This window comes from Octopus bimaculoides, chromosome 2 (assembly GCF_001194135.2).
Source record: "Octopus bimaculoides isolate UCB-OBI-ISO-001 chromosome 2, ASM119413v2, whole genome shotgun sequence".
Lineage (NCBI taxonomy): Eukaryota > Metazoa > Mollusca > Cephalopoda > Octopoda > Octopodidae > Octopus > Octopus bimaculoides.
In genome coordinates, this window is record NC_068982.1 from 55,142,264 (window position 1) to 55,148,401 (window position 6,138).

Consider the following 6,138-nt stretch of genomic DNA (forward strand, 5'->3'; position numbering starts at 1 on the left):
CACGTGTACCCTTAACGTAGTTCTCGGGGATATTCAGCATGACACAGTGTGACAAAGCTGACCCTTTGAATTACAGACACAACAGGAAGTAAGAGTGAGAGAAAGTTGTGGTGAAAGAGTACAGCAGGGTTCGCCACCATCCCCTGCTGGAGCCTCGTGGAGCTTTAGGTGTTTCGCTCAATAAACAATCACAACGCCCGGTCTGAGAATCGAAACCGCGATCCTATGACCGCGAGTCCGCTGCCCTAACCACTGGGCCATTGCGCCTCCACATCTCCTCTGATAGAGTTACAAAAAATTATAGTTTGATTATATTATATATTTTCTTTCTCACTATTTTGTTAATTATAATTTTCCTAATAAAGAACCATAGTGCTGGTAACTTCGTGTTATAGTCATTCTCTTTTAAGACTGACTCTTTCATACTTTTACAATATCTGTTAAAAACATTACGTCTCTCACGTTGAATGTGAATAAAAAGCAACAAAAAAATTAAAAGATGGTGGTAAGATAACTTTTTCATTGATTCTATCTTCAGTTCAAAATAATGTTTTCAATGAAGTTTCAAATAAAATGAATAAAAAGGAAAAAGATTTCATTGAGTAATGAAAAAAGAAACATCTGTTTCTTCTACGATGAGATTATTTCCCGATGAAAATATTTACAACTGTTTACGCTTTATACTTCACGAATATAATTTTATTGCTAACGTTCTTCAGCCGACTTACTACCTCTCAGAGAACTTTCTTAGACATCTCCGAGAAAAATAAACAGACGATGTATCGTTAAATCTTGTATATGTTATCTCCCGAAAAATCTTCTGTTATTAATTTGTGATGTAACGTAGAAGTCAATATAACGGTTAGCTAAAGTCAAATAAATAACGAATTTCAGAATATTCTCGATTCTTTGTTTAATGATACCTAATTTATAGACTCAACTAGAAATAATAAACTTCATGAATGCCGATAGTGTTCTCTTCAATAGAAACACTCGAACATTTGATACTTTTCACGCTAAGTGGAATGAAATAGCTTTAACTAAGAAGGAAAATCGCTTTGCAAACACAGCATATGAAGAGTTTAACTCTATAATCTCTATTTAATAATAGTCGATATAAATGCTGGTTGTTTGGTTGGTTGATTCTTTAGAGAAGGATGGGGAAAGAGTAAAAGCGAGATACTTATAGAATTAAGATACGAGGTGCGGGATACGTGAGCATGCTAGATATTGAGTAAAGGAACGATATACACATGGATTACCTTTTTGTCTCTGGTTCAAAGTGATGAGCCCATCCTGGTTTAGGAAACATTCAAGGAAACCAGCTGGATCTGACTCAAACAATGTCAGATTTTCCGGTGATGTGATCAACCCGGTGAACCTTTGATCACGTGTTAGAAACATGGCATCCACCGAGCAGAAACTGTTGTCATGCCAAGATCGCTGTGCAGGATATTCCCAACACTCATGAGATATGCTAATAGCATTGGCTATTTGATTTATAGTCAATCGTCTGTCATCCATCAGCATGTGGTGAACACGATCAATGTTTCCCTCAGTGGTGACAGTTGCAGGACGTCCTGAGCTTGGGTCATCTTCAAGACTCTCCCTTCCCCTCCTAAATTCAGCCGCCCACTTTTGCACCGCTGATAAAGCTGGGGCATGAATGTCGTTGGGTTTAAACCCTTTTACAGCAGGTACTTGTTAACACCATAATGCTAAATTTTGTCCATTTTCAAGAGAAGTAGCTACTAGTTATTTTCGAAGTCTTCTTCGAGCAGTCAGATATCAGTTTACCTGGAAAGAAATAATGCAGTTATTAATGAGATGCTTTGAAATTAATGCTTGCAATATTTTACAGCTCTAGCATCACTCCCTCATAGTCAGCCTATGAACTTTTCAGCCCACTCTTGTGTGTGTGTGTGTGTGTGTGTGTGTGTGTGTGTGTGTGTGTGTGTGTGTGTGTGTGTGTGTGTGTGTGTGTGTGTGTGTGTGTGTGTGTGTGTGTGTGTGTGTGTGTGTGTGTGTAGATAGATAGATAGATAGATAGATAGATAGATAGATATAGATTTGATTACAGCCTTATGAAAAATTTCTTACAATCATGTCTACTTATATCTGTCTGTTTTGTTTTTCTGCTCTGTCATCCCAGGTGTTTTTGATACAAGTTTTATTAACGTGTTTCTAAGCAAACGTTCTGAAAATACCATGAAATGCATTTTTTTTATATGCAGAATTTTCTTAAATATTTTACTATGCAACGTCTATATAGATAAGATGGTATTTTAGCCTGCTTAGTTTCTCATGATATGCGAAATATTTGGGTCAAAAAGGAGAGTCTCTCAGTGATGTATTTGTCCCATTTTCTATTCGAGTCCTTCATAGTTCTTGTTTTTGTTTGTTTCTGTGAGCTATTTCTTTCGTTTGTCTGTGTGTGTTTGTACATGTGTGTGTGTGTGTGTGTTATTTTCATTTTTGACAAACAAAACTGTTATTAAATATATAATATTTCACCAGTTAACTATGTAGAAAGTATCTGTAAGTCTAAATATGATATATAAAAAAAAAAAAGAAAAAGAGTGATAAATGTGTAAACTTGTTTGCTCCTATGTTTCTGAACAGGTAATTAAAGAGAAGTGTACGTTCACTCAGTCAAATAAATTACACCGTAGATTACTGCGAACATTTGTAATGCAGACGACATTTTATGTTGTTTAGTATTTTAGGAAGGCAAAGAAAATGCCTTACATCAAAACAAGCTGAACACTATGTTTCAAGGGAGAAATTAGTGTTTAAATATTAGTGAAACTGAATAAAGAATACAGTATGAATTCAAACATTCTGAAGGTATTAATTATGAGAAGTAACATTTGAAATAGCAGGTAAACAGTAAAACAAGATGCGTTCGTACTAATCATTAAACAGCAGATTTTTCAGCAACCTAAAATGATACTTCAGTTTTCTTTTCTCTTCTCATTTGCATCCCAATAACAGAGGATAAATTTATCTGGACTCGTGTGTAATAAGTTTAATAGCGAGTAGATATTTGCACGTTAGCCATTTTATGCAAACCCATAAAAAGAATCAGGGCCTCAAGATAACAGGGAATAATGATCCTGAAGCTAAGTACTTCTGGAGCTGGTTTTTCGTCTCCTTTACTGCGTCTGTTCAAAGAACAGAACAGAAAACTGCAAATGAATTAAACATTTATTGCACATATATCCCCGATTATCAGTTTCATTCATCACTGATTTGGATAACACAGTTCACTAATCGTTAACTTTATTTACCATAATCACACTTAATCGGTGACTAGTAAAAAATTCCTCTTGGATCGCAAAAGCGCACATCAGCGACCATCTACAATGCTCAAGATAACAAGGATCTCCAGAACGAAATCTATTTTCTGCCATTTATTGTATCACTGATTCAAGAGTGGAAACAAACACCCTTGATAAACGAGTATAAATGTACAATACTCCCGTAGAATAACTACACTGAACTTTAATTCTCTCATGGACTCGTGTGTAATAAGTTTAATCACGAATAGATACTAGCACGTTAGCTATTTTATGCAAATTCATAAAAAGATTCAGGGCCCCAAGACAAATGGGAATTATTATCTTTGATAAACGAAGATAAATGTACAATATTCCCGTAGATAACTACACTGAATTTTAATTTTCTCATCACATGAATGAGAATTGTGATAGCATGTTAAATTTAGTGATGGACATTGCACAGTTAAAGAAACGTATACGTTTTCGACTTTTAACAATCTGTTAATCTTTCAATTCGATCATCTACATTCACAAAATTTCCTTCTTGGTGTTTGCCACAGCTCTTCTTAGATTGATGATGGAGGAATGCGTTAAAGTATTTATGACATCTCCAAATTATGGAGAGCGTAGCACAAACCATAGAGTACAAATTATTTATTGTAGGTAACGTAGAGAATAGTGTACCATAAATATTGTTTCATATTGCAAAAATAATGTAACATAAATATTTAGCTGTATATTACAGAACTCCAGACATACAGTATATTATATGTAATGATATAACAATCGTAAAAAAAAAAGGTGTATAGGTGTGCGTTTGAGTCGAGAAGTGGTGAGAGACATATATATGCGTATATGTATTTAGGTACGTTCATACTTCCATAGTTCCACTTGTTGAGTTAATCATATTTGATATACCAATTTAGATCGACTACATTTTCAACCGTCTAGCGATTGAGTAAAGTGCAACTATATCTTAATGACCTTTCATATATGCGCCTGCCGGTTAAAATGTTAGTAAACCGGCCCCCTTCACACACACACACGTAACCTATGTTGCAGATATACGAACACGGTTAATTTAGCTATTTCTCAGCAGATTGAATAAATGATGAACAACCTTAATTGGTTTCGAACCCTATCATGTTCCCATCAGAAGTCTCTGCATCATTTTGACCAGTATCACATAAAAACATATGCGCGCGTGTATGTGTATTATTAGGTCGTCAAGTATGAAATTTGTAGAAAAGAAAAAAAGTTACCAAAAGTTTTATAAATACAAGAAATAGTTTTGTTCATCAAAGTATGCACCCATATTGTCAATACACTGTTGCCATTTCAGTGGTAGCTTGCCCAGCCCGGAACTGTAAAAGCCTGGCAATCTAGAGTCAATAAAATCTTGGAAGGCCTGTTTTATAACATCGTCGGAATGTGTGTGTGTGTGTGTGTGTTAAATTTAAATATAATTCGAGTAAAAACCTCGTAATGCGCATTTAATAGCGGTTATGCCATTATTTGACAACCACATGTTATCCTACACTAGGGTGTATTCTAGGGCTGGATACACATGCGGAACTCCTCTTTATATAAGATTAATACAGGAATAATATAACACAAGGATGGAGGAGGAAAACAGGCTTTATTAATAGATCACAGCATTTGTTTCTGCACCGCACACCAGCATTAACTTAAGTTGGTGAGGTAATATTCATATACCATTATACAAGATTGCTTTTTTAATAATTACTATATAGTTGAATATTTGTCAGCAACAGACGTATGTAAGCGCTTCATCGGGTGGAATTCAAAAGAATATAATATTCTTATTCTTTTGAGAATATTTCAATAATATTTAAGAGGCGCAACTCTTTCTCTTTTGAACTCTCTTTCCTTGTCACAAATTTATTGAAGCTTACTGAGTAAAGGTTTAACAACAGGTTAAACAAATTTTAGTGACTTCTTTTTATAATATTAACATCTGCATGAGAAGTTTAGACAATCGGTTGTTTGGGCTACACCCAAATATATGTCACTCGCAAATATAAATCCCAAAATAAGAGTTGTAATAGATAATTCAGTTCAAACTGCATATATTTATGTATTTATAACAAGGTTACTTGTAAAAGTAAGATAAAACCGCAAGCTATTAGTATATGTTTCTGTCAGTGATTGACTGTGAATAGAAATATATATGTGTGTAGCATACGTATTTATTTGCATGTATACATTTACTCAAAGAGATAAAAAGAGACAGAGAGACGTATATAAATATAACTTCACATGTAATTATTAGACATATGGCCTTTCGCAAATATTTATGCATGCAATCCAGTGCAACTTTATAGCTCATAAATCAGAGCAAGTACTTAACTATATGCGAAATCTAAATGTGTTTTAACATTATTTACTTTTGATTATTATATATAATTATAAAGCGGTGAACTGTAAGAACGTCAGATAGATTGCCTTGCTGTTGTTCTTTCTATATCTCTACGTTCGTGGCTCAAGTCATGCCGAAAGCACTGCTTTCATTCTTTCGACTCGATAAAATTCAAGTTCTGTACTTATCTTTCTCTTTCCTTTCAAGGAAGAAATCGACTGGAAAGGGATGGGCGCTGCCAAGGTCTAAAATGCTCAAGGCGAGCAAGGTCTTGTGGCAGCACTCCTAGGGTTCTATCAGGAGGTGAGGGCTCGAGTTAATGTCAGAGCAATAATACAATAGATCAACGTTTTTCCTCCCTTCAATACTTGTTATGCATCCATCATTTTTAGAGGCATGCATACTACCGTGTATATATATATATATACATACATACATACATACATATATATATATATATATATATATATATATATA